An 11457-nucleotide genomic window follows, 5' to 3' on the forward strand; every position below is an offset into this window, starting at 1 on the left:
GAATGAAAACAAAGAAAAGAAAGAAAAGAAGGAGAGTGAAAGAAGAGATGTGAATGGATAGAAGTAAAGTTGAATAAAAGAAAAAGGAGTGTAGGAGGGAAGGAATGCTATAAAGGGAGAGGGGAATAAAGGGGAGGAGGAAAGGAGAGGAAGAGAAGGGGGAGGCGTGGAATATATGGAAAGAAATGAATAAAGAGGAGGGGGAGGAAAGGGATGGGGGGAGGGAGGAGGATGTGCAGTAAAGTATGTGAAATGAAAAGGGGGATGAGGAAAACGATGTGTGTGTGTGTGTGTGTGTGTGTGTGTGTGTGTGTGTGTGTGTGTGTGTGTGTGTGTGTGTGTGTGTGTGTGTGTGTGTGTGTGTGTGTGTGTGTGTGTGTTATGGCACGAGGTCTATCTATCAATGTATCCGTCTATCAAACTATAAAATGATCAATACATGTGTCTGTGTCAATCAGCAGAAGTCGAATTTTCTGTCTGTCTGTCTATATGTGTGAATGTTTCCGTCTTCATATCTTCTCTCCCTGTCTGTCTGTCTGTCTGTGTCTCTCCTCAGTACCCTTTCTGGCTGGTCTATTGAGGCCTTGTTAGGAAGGCAAATCTCTTTGGTGAGCTTGTTGAGAGGACCTTGGTGGGAATATATACACGAGAGAGAGAGAGAGAGAGAGAGAGAGAGAGAGAGAGAGAGAGAGAGAGAGAGAGAGAGAGAGAGAGAGAGAGAGAGAGAGAGAGAGAGAGAGAGAGAGAGAGAGAGAGAGAGAGAGAGAGAGAGAGAGAGAGAGAGAGAGAGAGAGAGAGAGATTGTGTGAGGTTACAGAGTTCGTGATGTTCCAGGGGACAGGTATTCTCAGGTGTGTATCACGTAACGAAGAAGAGCTGTCCAGGTAAGGGTGTGTTAGAGATGGGAAAACAAGTTGATAAAGGTAAAAAGAAGAAGACATTGGAGGGTTTCGAAAGGAAGGTAAATGTTAATGTTTGGAAAGTGTGATTACATGTTTGAGGGAAGTATTGTGATGGATTTTTTTTCTTTTTTTTCTGTATACAAGAATGAGAAAAAATATGAATTGAAAAATCAGAAAAAATCCAAAAAAAGTCCAATTCCAGTAAGAGAAAAAGCCGAAAATATAGTGTGATTATATTATAGGGGAAATATAGTGATTTTTTTTTCATATACAGAAATGAGAAAAATCTGAAAAAAATCCTAAAAAATCCAAAAACTCCAAATCCAATAAGAAAAACAATCCGAAAATATCCGAAGAAAAAAATAATATGTATTTTGAAGTTGTTCGCTGTTTATATTTTAATTACACTCTGCCAGATATTTTTTTTTCCTAAGGATCAAAGTAATATTATCGAATGCCAAATGTATGTTATGGTCATTTAAATATCTATAACTATCCACCTATCCATAAGGCAATGTTTACCTCTCTATCTTTCTATCTATCTACCTGTATTTCTATCTGTCTATCTATCTGCCAATCTACGTATCTACCAATCAATCTATCTATTTATCTATCCGTCTATCTACCAACTTATCTATCTATCTACCTACCTATCAATCTATTTATCTATCTATCTAAGGGAGTGAAGGGTAGGGAGAGGGTGTGTGAGAGGGGTGTTTGGAAATGCATGAAGGGGGATGGGTTTTGCACACGGATGAAGGAAGGCGAAATGGACAGCGTTGAGCCACACACGCTTAGCTCTGTTGTGTATGGCGGGAGGATTACATGACAAGCGCTTTATACGTGGAGGAGGAGGAGGAGGTGGTGGTGGTGGTGGTGGTGTAGTGGATTAAGCTGTCCCTGTCGTGTGTGTGTGTGTGTGTGTGTGTGTGTGTGTGTGTGTGTGTGTGTGTGTGTGTGTGTGTGTATTATGACCAAACCTACCCCTGTATCTATTAAACTACCGATCTATCTGTCTATATCCCTGACACACACACACACACACACACACACACACATATACACACACACACACACACTCAAGGGATTAGTGTTGCGTCTCATCTTCAATGCCAAGGACACCAAATTGCCGACTAACAATGATGATGATGATGATGATGATGATAAGTTCGGGTCACAGGATACGATGCAGAGACACAAGTGACTAGCGCGTGACTTTTATATCACTGCAGAGATTGGATGGAAGGGAAAGAGCCGAGTTTTTTTTTTTCTGGTGAGGGGAACAGGAAAAAAGAGGAGTTTATGTTTCTGGTAATAATGCGGAAAGGGAAAGAAAGAGATTGAAGGCTTTTGGTAACATTGTAGCTTTTCGTATATTATTTTTTTTATAGTCGAGAGAGAGAGAGAGAGATTATTATAAGGAGTCAGATATTTTTACCGACTCCGACTCCTGTTACATACCACTTCTGAAGACATCCCTTGAATTTTAGTCTTCCATTATTCATTTACTCCCTTGTTCCCAAATCATTCATCACATACTATTATAAACCACGTAATACCTTAACCATTTCCACGAACAAGAATTATGATCGTAAAGGAAAATAAACTCAATAGTCGGATGCACTTCAATACTGTCGCTCGTCTTTATTTCCCTTAGCGCGAAGACTAGTTAATTTACTTCGTGCGAGCTGAGATATATGATAAAAAAAAGTGTATGTGTTTAGCAATTCCCGGCCCATCACGCATCCCACTCCCTTCCATTATCGCTGGCCACACACAGGAGGAGCGCATTACACAGCCGTCATCATCATCATCATCACCGCTAAAAAGATTGCACACCACTAACACAGAAAACACAGACTAACGCAACCACAACACAACTCTCTCTCTCTCTCTCTCTCTCTCTCTCTCTCTCTCTCTCTCTCTCTCTCTCTCTCTCTCTCTCACACACACACACACACACACACAGTAAAAGTGATAGAAGCATATTAGTTTTAGTCATAATAGTAGTAGTAGTAGTAGTAGTAGCAGTAATAATAGTGGTAGTAGTAGTAGTAGTAGTAGTAGTAGTAGTAATGTTAAATAAAAAAAATAACAGCAACAACTAGGACAAGAAGAAAAAAATGAAGAACAAGAACAGCAAGAGCAATAACATCAACAACAACCACAACAAAAAGGACAACAACTACAACAGCAACAATAACAAAAAAAGCAACACACTCGTACAAGCAACCCAGCGGTGACGGCAACACACCTCACCGCCAGCACACCGCGGGGCCGGCAACACCAGACCACACTAATTAACCGGCAAATGAACGCGGCCCGACGCACACACGGGGCTGATAAAACCAAGATTAACGGCACCAATGGACCCCATCGCCTCCTACTGCTGCTTCTACTATTGCTGCTGCTACTGCTAGTACTACTACTACTACTGTAAAGAGTCAAGCATAAAAATACAGACAAATAGAAGAGAAGATTTGTTATTGAAAAAACGAAAAACAAAGAATGAAGAGATAGGATGCAGGGAAGGAAGGAAGGAAAGCAAGAAGAAAAAGGGAATTAGAAGGAACTACAGTGAAGGTAAAAAGAAAGGTAAAAAATATAAGAAAAAAAGGAAGTAACGAATTAAAGAAGAGAAAAAAAAATGAGTGAGTGACTGGCTGACCGACTGACTGAAAGGGAGAAAGGCTAGGAATAATAAGTAATAAACAGTAACATTATAAGTAAGTAATAGGAAGTAACAGAACAGTAAGTAGGAGATTGAGTATGCATATAAAAAGCGTGTAAGTAAATGTGAGTGAGAGAGAGAGTGAGTGAGGGAGAAGCTTGACTCTCATCGGCCGTCAGTGTCAGCCGCAGCGACCCATGTCATGCTGGGAGGGTAATGAAGGAGGGAAGGAGGGAGGGAGAGAGAGAGAGGGAGGGAAGGAAGGGATATGGGTGGAAGGAAGGGAGGGAAGGGAGGGAGGGATGGAGCACGGAAGAATATAAAGGAAAGCATGGAGAGGGAGAGAAACATGGAGGAAGGGAGGGAGGGGGAAAACAGGGAGAGAGAGAGAAGAGAATAAGTAGAGTGGAGGGAGGTAGGGAGATAAGGAAAGACATAGGAAGGAAACGATAGAGGAAGAGTGAAGAAAACAAGCTTGATAAGAAGGAAAGAAAATGAGAATGTAAGGAGGAGATATAAAAGGAGAGAAGGAAGGCAAGCGAAGAGGAGAGGATGGGAAGAAACGCAGGAAAGAAGGAAGGAGAGAGATAAGGGTATTGGAGAAAGGGGAGAGGAGGAGGAGGAGGGAGAGAGAGAATGACTTAAGGAAGATTAATGGGGGAAGGAAGAAGATAAGAGGAGAATGATGAAGTGAGAGGAAAAATATGTTAGGAAGAAAGTACGATAGGAAGGAAGAAAGGAAGGAAGGAGGGGGAGGAAGATAAATGGTAAGGAAGAGAAATGGCGCAAGAGAGAAGGAAAAGATAAGAGGGAAGGAAGGAAGGAGAGAAGGAGGAAAGGAGGGAGGAGGGGAGGAAAAAAAATGAAGGAGCAGGGAAAGAAAATAACCTAAGATATGCAGATGAGAAAAAAAGAAAAAAAAATGTGAAAATGAGGGAAGATATGGAGTAATGAGAGAGAGAGAGAGAGAGAGAGAGAGAGAGAGAGAGAGAAGGTACAATTAGAAAAGTTTTAAGGTATTAGTGAGGTAAGGGAGGGAAAGTGACCCAAGAGAGGAGGAGGACGAGGAGGAGAAGTAATGTGATAAAATGTGGAGGAGGAACTCAAGAATAATTGGGCTACTGATACTCTCTCTCTCTCTCTCTCTCTCTCTCTCTCTCTCTCTCTCTCTCTCTCTGATCAATAATCGATAAGATGTGCTGAATGTCGCAGAGAGAGAGAGAGAGTGTTTGGGTTCAGATCTGGCTGCTCCACTTCAGACCTCCTGCTGCTCCTCTCCAGGGATTGACAGGACTCACTAGACACCGGCCAGGATACCATTGTCGTCGCCCTCGACATTGCGGGTGCTTTTGACCGGGTGTGGCACGCGGGCTTGCTGGAGAAGCTTCGTGCCAAAGGCATTCAAGGACACCTGCTGATGCTGATGAGCGACTACCTTCAAGGAAGAAGCCTCCACAGTGGGTGCCTCAGTCCCTCAGGGATCTGTGCTGGGACCTGTCCTCTGGAATCTGTACATCGACGACCTTCTCAGGAGTCTGCCAGCAGTCTCTGCATACGCTGACGACTGCACGCTCTCCCTCTCCTACCCTCGCCAAGAAAGCCAGCAAGCGGTTGCTGAGGTCAACCAGCAACTACGCTTGATACGGGAGTGGGGGGAGCGCTGGCAGGTGAACTTTGCTCCTGAGAAGACTCAGGTGATGGTGATCTCTCGGTCCCCGGCAGCCACACAAGCTGTCGAAGGAAGGGTGATGTTTGGCTCCGTCACCCTCCCGCTCCAGGATTACGTCAGGATCCTCGGAGTGGACTTGGACCGAGAGCTGCGCTTCGACCGCCACCTGAAACACGTCGCCCACCAAGCCTCCCTACGTGTCTCTGCCCTTCGTAGAGTGGCTAATTTCCTCGACAAGCGAGGAATTATGCTCCTCTACAAGGCCCAGGTAAGATCCTACCTGGAGTCCGGGGCTCTGACTTGGATGTCCAGCGCTGCCACACACCTGCAGAGACTGGACAAGGTGGAGCGACGGGTGCAGCGACTGTTACAGGAGAACAACCCCCAACCGCCCCCTCAGGACATTATACATCTAGACACTCTGGAACACCGCCGGGACGTCGCTGCGCTGGTGGTGTTCCACAAGGCCCAGGTACAAGGAGTACCACACCTGGCGAGACTGAGGCTCCCCCCGCGAGAGGCTGTGAGAGATACGAGAACGGTACTCTCCAGCCACGAGCAGGTCGGGGTGCCGAGGTCACGCGCCAGCCAGCACCAACGGACCTTCACCTCCAGGGTGTCCCGCCAGTGGAACACATTCACTACAGCAGGGCCAACAGTGAGGGAAATGTCCACCCAGCAGGTAAAAGTGGCTGCTCACAGGTGGCGAAGAACATGCCCCACGCCACTAGTGATGCTAAATACACAGTGAGCAAGTGTAAAGGGCTTTTAAAATAATGCACGAGAAAAAGTGACATTTTAAGCCCTAAAAAGTGCACAGAGAAACATATGCTAATCGAACGATCGCATAAAGTGTCGTCGGCGAAATACAAATCTGTTGTGTAACTATAGAATCGTCAGTTTAAATAAAAGAGAGAGAGAGAACACACACACACACACACACACACACACACACACACACACACACACACACTCACACACACTCTGGGTTTAATATCAAGGCAAATTCATTAATAACGCGAGCCCCGTTAATCCGTCTCTGTCCCGTGAAGCACAAAGTTGTCGCAATGGTTCAGTGAGTCGAGAAACTAAATAATGGGACGACTCGCCTTAGATTAACTGAGGAAGGCAGACGGAGAGAGAAACCGCGGGGAAGTAAGACACGTAGCAAGAATCTGAGAAAGAATAGCAGGGAAGAAAGATAGAAAGGAAACGGTAAATAAGACGGACATGGAATAAAATAAAATGGACTTGTTGATGATATTTATACGAGGGAGTTTGTATTATATATAAGAAACGTAGTAAGTATATGAGAAAGAAAAGCAGGGAAGAGAGACAGAGAAAGGAACGGAATATTAGACAGAGCCATAAAATAAAATAACGTGAACTTGGTGATGATATTTATAGGAGGGAGTTTATAATTTATGTAAGAAACGATGCAAGAATCTGATAAGGGAAAGAAGGGAAGAGAGGGAGAGAGAGGAGCGGGACATTAGACAGAGACATGGAATAAAATAATATGAACTTGTTGATGATATTTATAGGAGGGAGTTTATAATTTATGTAAGAAACGTTGCAAGAATCTGAGAAGGGAAAGAAGGGAAGAGAGGGAGAGAGAGGAGCGGGACATTAGACAGAGACATAGAATAAGATAAAATGAGATTGTTGATGATATTTATAAGGGGGAATTTATATATCGTGTCTACAGAAACTCTTCTAACTACTAATATTACTACTACAACTACTACTACTACTACTACTACTATTTTAACACGAAGGATAACAAGAACAATGAGAGTAATAATAATAATGATGATACGAATAAGAATAATAAGAAAACCAATACAAAAAGTCTCTAAAATATTGCCTCTGAGCTTTTTATCCGGCTTGAAGGAGATTAAATATTTATAATTCTAATATTTAAACTTCTATGAACTTAATCTTTATAAAAAAATACATAGTGCATTAACCTTTCTCTCTCTCTCTCTCTCTCTCTCTCTCTCTCTCTCTCTCTCTCTCTCTCTCTCTCTCTCTCTCTCTCTCTCTCTCTCTCTCTCTCTCTCTCTCTCTCTCTCTCTCTCTCTTCCGATCATCCTATTAGCCTTTCCTAAACTCTTCTTCCTCCGATTAGAAGAAGACAGAAGTGCTCAGTCAGGGATCAGATTAAGAAATTTCCTCTCCTTCTTCCTCCTCCTCCTCCTCCTCCTCTCTTCTGCTCTTCTTTCCTTCCTTCCCACACTGCTACTGGTCGATGTGCTCCTCCTCCTCCTCCTCCTCCCCCTCCTCCCCCTCCTCCTCCTAAACATCCTACTATTCCTGCTTCGGTTCTTATCTTCCTACTCTTTCTTTTCTTCCTACAATTTATGATTTTCGTTTTCTCTCTTTTTTTGGGGGGGTTGTCTTCTCTTCCTCCCCATTGTTATACTCCAACTTTCACTTTCTCTTCTTCTTGCTGATCTTCCTCCTCCTCCTCCTCCTACTCCTACTCCTCCTCTTTGGTGTCTGTCAAACTTCCCTTCACTATCCTCTGCCGCCCCTGTAACTTTGCTTAGTATGCTAATGTGGAGCTAATGAGAGGTGGGAAGGGGATTTGTCGCACACACACACACACACACACACACATAATACAAACCCCTCTCACTCTCCCCTTCCCTCACCCTCCTAACCTAACCTTTCCTATCCGCTTCCTTTGCTCTCCTAACCTAACCTTCTACATACCTACATTTCATACACGTTTCAATACGGCCACCTTGCATGCCTCTCTGATACACGGGTTATTGTGTTTTTAGAGAGTGTGACTCCCTTTGTCAGTATGTAAATGTCCAGTATTATCAATGTTTATGCTTTACAATATCTACCTGTGTGTTTGTCTACTAGCTTGATTATCTTTCTGTGTTTTCATGTGTCACTCCTTTATAAAATCTACCTGTGTTTTCAGTCTATACTCTCTAATTTATACTTGTATGTTGATTATGTTTATACTCTATGATATGTACCTGTATTTTTGGCTGCTATCTATAATATCTACCTGTGTTTTTTATGTCTATTCTCTCTTAGATCTATCAGTATGTTTTCTGTCTATACTTTACATAATTTACCTGTGTTTTACGATGCAAGAGTTCCCTGTGTCTGCATGAGTGTGTCCAATAATATCAGCCTTTTTTTAATGTGTTCGTCCTGTACAGATTGATCGGTCATATTCTATTGATAGGCTTCCGTGTATTCGTATAACATTGTCGTGTATATGGATAATGATGGAAAGAGTAATAATAATGGTAAAAAGAAATACAAGGTTAACAGGATCTCCACAACCGCAAAATAGAAAAACAAAAGCAAAAGATAGGAAAAAAAACCGAAAAATAAATGTAATCGTCACCAACAGACATCTAAGACAATAATAATAATAATAATAATAATAATAATAATAATAATAATAATAATAATAATAATAATAAAAGAACATCACCACCAACCATACAGAACCACCACCACAAAGAACAGCTTCACCACCAACACAAACAATAACACCGTCTTCTCTACCACCAACACCAACCAAAAACAGGATCACTACCAACACTAACAACATCACACAATCAACCACCACCACCACCACAAAGAACAGCTTCACCACCAACACAAACAATAACACCGTCTTCACCACCACCAACACCAACCAAAAACAGGATCACTACCAACACAAACATCAGACAATCCCCGCCACCACGACCACCACCACTACCACCACCACCACCACAAACAACAACAAACAAGAGGAACAAACTAGACGAAGAAAGTCACACGTTATAAAACCCTTTGTGGGCGTCCAAATTGATCCTGTCTTTTGAACACTCTCCTCCTCCTCCTCGCGTCTTCCCTTTGCAGCCTCCTCCGCCGCCTCGTCGCCACCACACAACGCAGCACAGCACAAGCCCTTTCATTATTGTCTTTTATCCGCCTTTAGTTGGTGGTGCGACATTTTTTTCATCTTTTATTATGTTTTGATCGATTATTTGGCCCGTCTCCAAGACAGTGAAAACCAGAGACACAGATAGACAGCCAGATAGATAGACAAATAGATAGGCAAGTAGATAGGAGTAAATAAGACATGTACAAATAGTGAGACAGATACAGGCAGACAATGATATATACACAGACAGACACACAAGAAAAGACATATACAAACAAAGACAGCTAGACAGACACAAACACAGACATACACAAAGCCAAACAGACATAAAGAACAGACAGCCATGGACATACTCTCTCTCTCTCTCTCTCTCTCTCTCTCTCTCTCTCTCTCTCTCTCTCTCTCTCTCTCTCTCTCTCTCTCTCTCTCTCTCACACACACACACACCACATTCACACACTTCTTCACAAGCCTTCATTCTTACATACATACATACATAAATACATACATTTCGCTAACGTGCCGGCATTGCTTAAGTTTTTTTTTTTATTGAAGTATGAAGTACCGTAAACCAAGACCCTCACAACTTTTGGGTACGTTAGAGGAGGAGGAGGAGGAGGAGAAAGACGAAGAGGAGACAAATTATGGAAACCGTGAAATGATTATAAAAGAAGAAGTAACAAAAAAAAAATAAAAAAATAAAAGACGAAACCACAAACTAGAATGAAGAAAAAGCGAAAGGCGGACACAAAATACAGAAAAAGTGGAAACAAAAATATGAAGAAGAGGAAAGAAAGGATAAGGGTCACAGAAAACCACAATAACAAACAACAACGGAGAAGGAAGACGAGGAGGAGGAGGAGAGAGGTGAGGGTATGCCAGCTAACGCATGCTTCTGGGTTGAGGGGTTCAGCGAGGCAAGTCAGGCAGGGTACATACAGTCTTTCCAGGAGTTTCTTGCTCTAGTGCCTCCGCGGCTCTCATGGGGGTAGGACGCGGCGAATTACGTTCTCCGTGGTAAATGTTTTAGTATGTGGAGAGGGAGCTTAAGTGGTGAGAAGGGAGACAGAGAGAGAGGGAGAGAAGGAGGGGTAGGGAGAGAGAGAGAGAGAGAGAGAGAGAGAGAGAGAGAGAGAGAGAGAGAGTCAGTTACACACACACACACACACACACACACACACACACACACACACACACACAAACATACCCAGAGAGAGAGAGAGAGAGAGAGAGAGAGAGAGAGAGAGAGAGAGAGAGAGAGAGAGAGAGAGAGAGAGAGAGAGAGAGAGAGAGAGAGAGAGAGAGAGAGAGAGAGAGAGAGTAAGAGAGAGAGGGAGAGAGAGAAATCAATCACGCTACCCAGTCTCAGAAAGCTTTCCCTATTTGTCCTCTTCAGATTCCAAAATTGATAGATGAAAAGGGAGACCAAAAACAACCTGACGTGTGGGAGGAGGAGGAGGAGGAGGAGGAGAAGGCGGAGGAAGGGAACTGACATGCCGTTTTCTTTAAGACTTTGATTACACCATTCCCGTTTTCTCTTTCAGGCGTCATCTGGAGGCGAGGAGGGGAGGAAGTGAGGATTACCGAGCACGCAGGAGGAGGACGAGGAAGAGGACGAGGACGAGGGAGAAGAAGAGTAAGAGTAAGAGGAGGCGAAGAAAGGAATGGTTGTGATATAAAGAAAGGATGTGAAGTTGAAATGGACGGTGGAAGAGAGAACAACAACCACGTTAGAAAAGAGGAAGAAGAGGAAGAAGAGGAAGAGGAGGAAGAGGAGAAGAAGAAGAATGGAATGGTTGTGATATAAAGCGTGGAAGTGACTTTGAAATGGATGATAAAAGAGGAAACGTAAATCAGGTCATAAACGGGGAAGAGGAGGAGGATGAAGAAGACGAAGTGAAAGAAGAGGAGGAGGAGGAGGAGGAGGAGAAGAAAATAATGGTTGTGATATAAAGCATGGAAATGACGTTGAAATGGAGTATAAAAAAACGAGAAAAAAAACAGAGAAGAAAAAGGACAGACATCAGAGGTCACATGTCTTTCCTAGTGTAAATAAGGTCACGTGATTTGAGCTGACCTCTGACCTTTGAACCTTACGACACGAAACAATAAAAACTTGATTGAAACCGTGTGTCTCGGTGCTAGTGACCTTGAAACGTGCCTGATCTGACCTTACTTGACCTTTCATTAGTGCGGTAGTGGTGGTGGCGGCGCTGGCGGTGGACGAGAGATAGAGAGAAAGAAAAAAATGTGAATGCAAGGGTTATCTTCACAAGGGACCAAACTGACCTTTTCTGTGTGGTGTGTC

The 11457-nt window shown here is 43.2% G+C and overlaps 1 protein-coding gene across 1 annotated transcript in view; it reads left to right on the top strand.

Annotated features, from left to right (window-relative positions):
* LOC126988051 (neuropeptide Y receptor type 6-like) overlaps positions 1-11042 on the top strand; it is a 145228-nt gene extending 134186 nt beyond the window's left edge. The window contains exon 4 of the mRNA XM_050845846.1: positions 10694-11042. The gene's annotated coding sequence lies outside the window, so the exon portion shown is untranslated. The remainder of the gene's footprint in view (positions 1-10693) is intronic.
* The last annotated feature ends 415 nt before the right edge of the window (positions 11043-11457 follow it).

This window comes from Eriocheir sinensis, chromosome 67 (assembly GCF_024679095.1).
Source record: "Eriocheir sinensis breed Jianghai 21 chromosome 67, ASM2467909v1, whole genome shotgun sequence".
In the NCBI taxonomy this organism is placed as follows: domain Eukaryota; kingdom Metazoa; phylum Arthropoda; class Malacostraca; order Decapoda; family Varunidae; genus Eriocheir; species Eriocheir sinensis.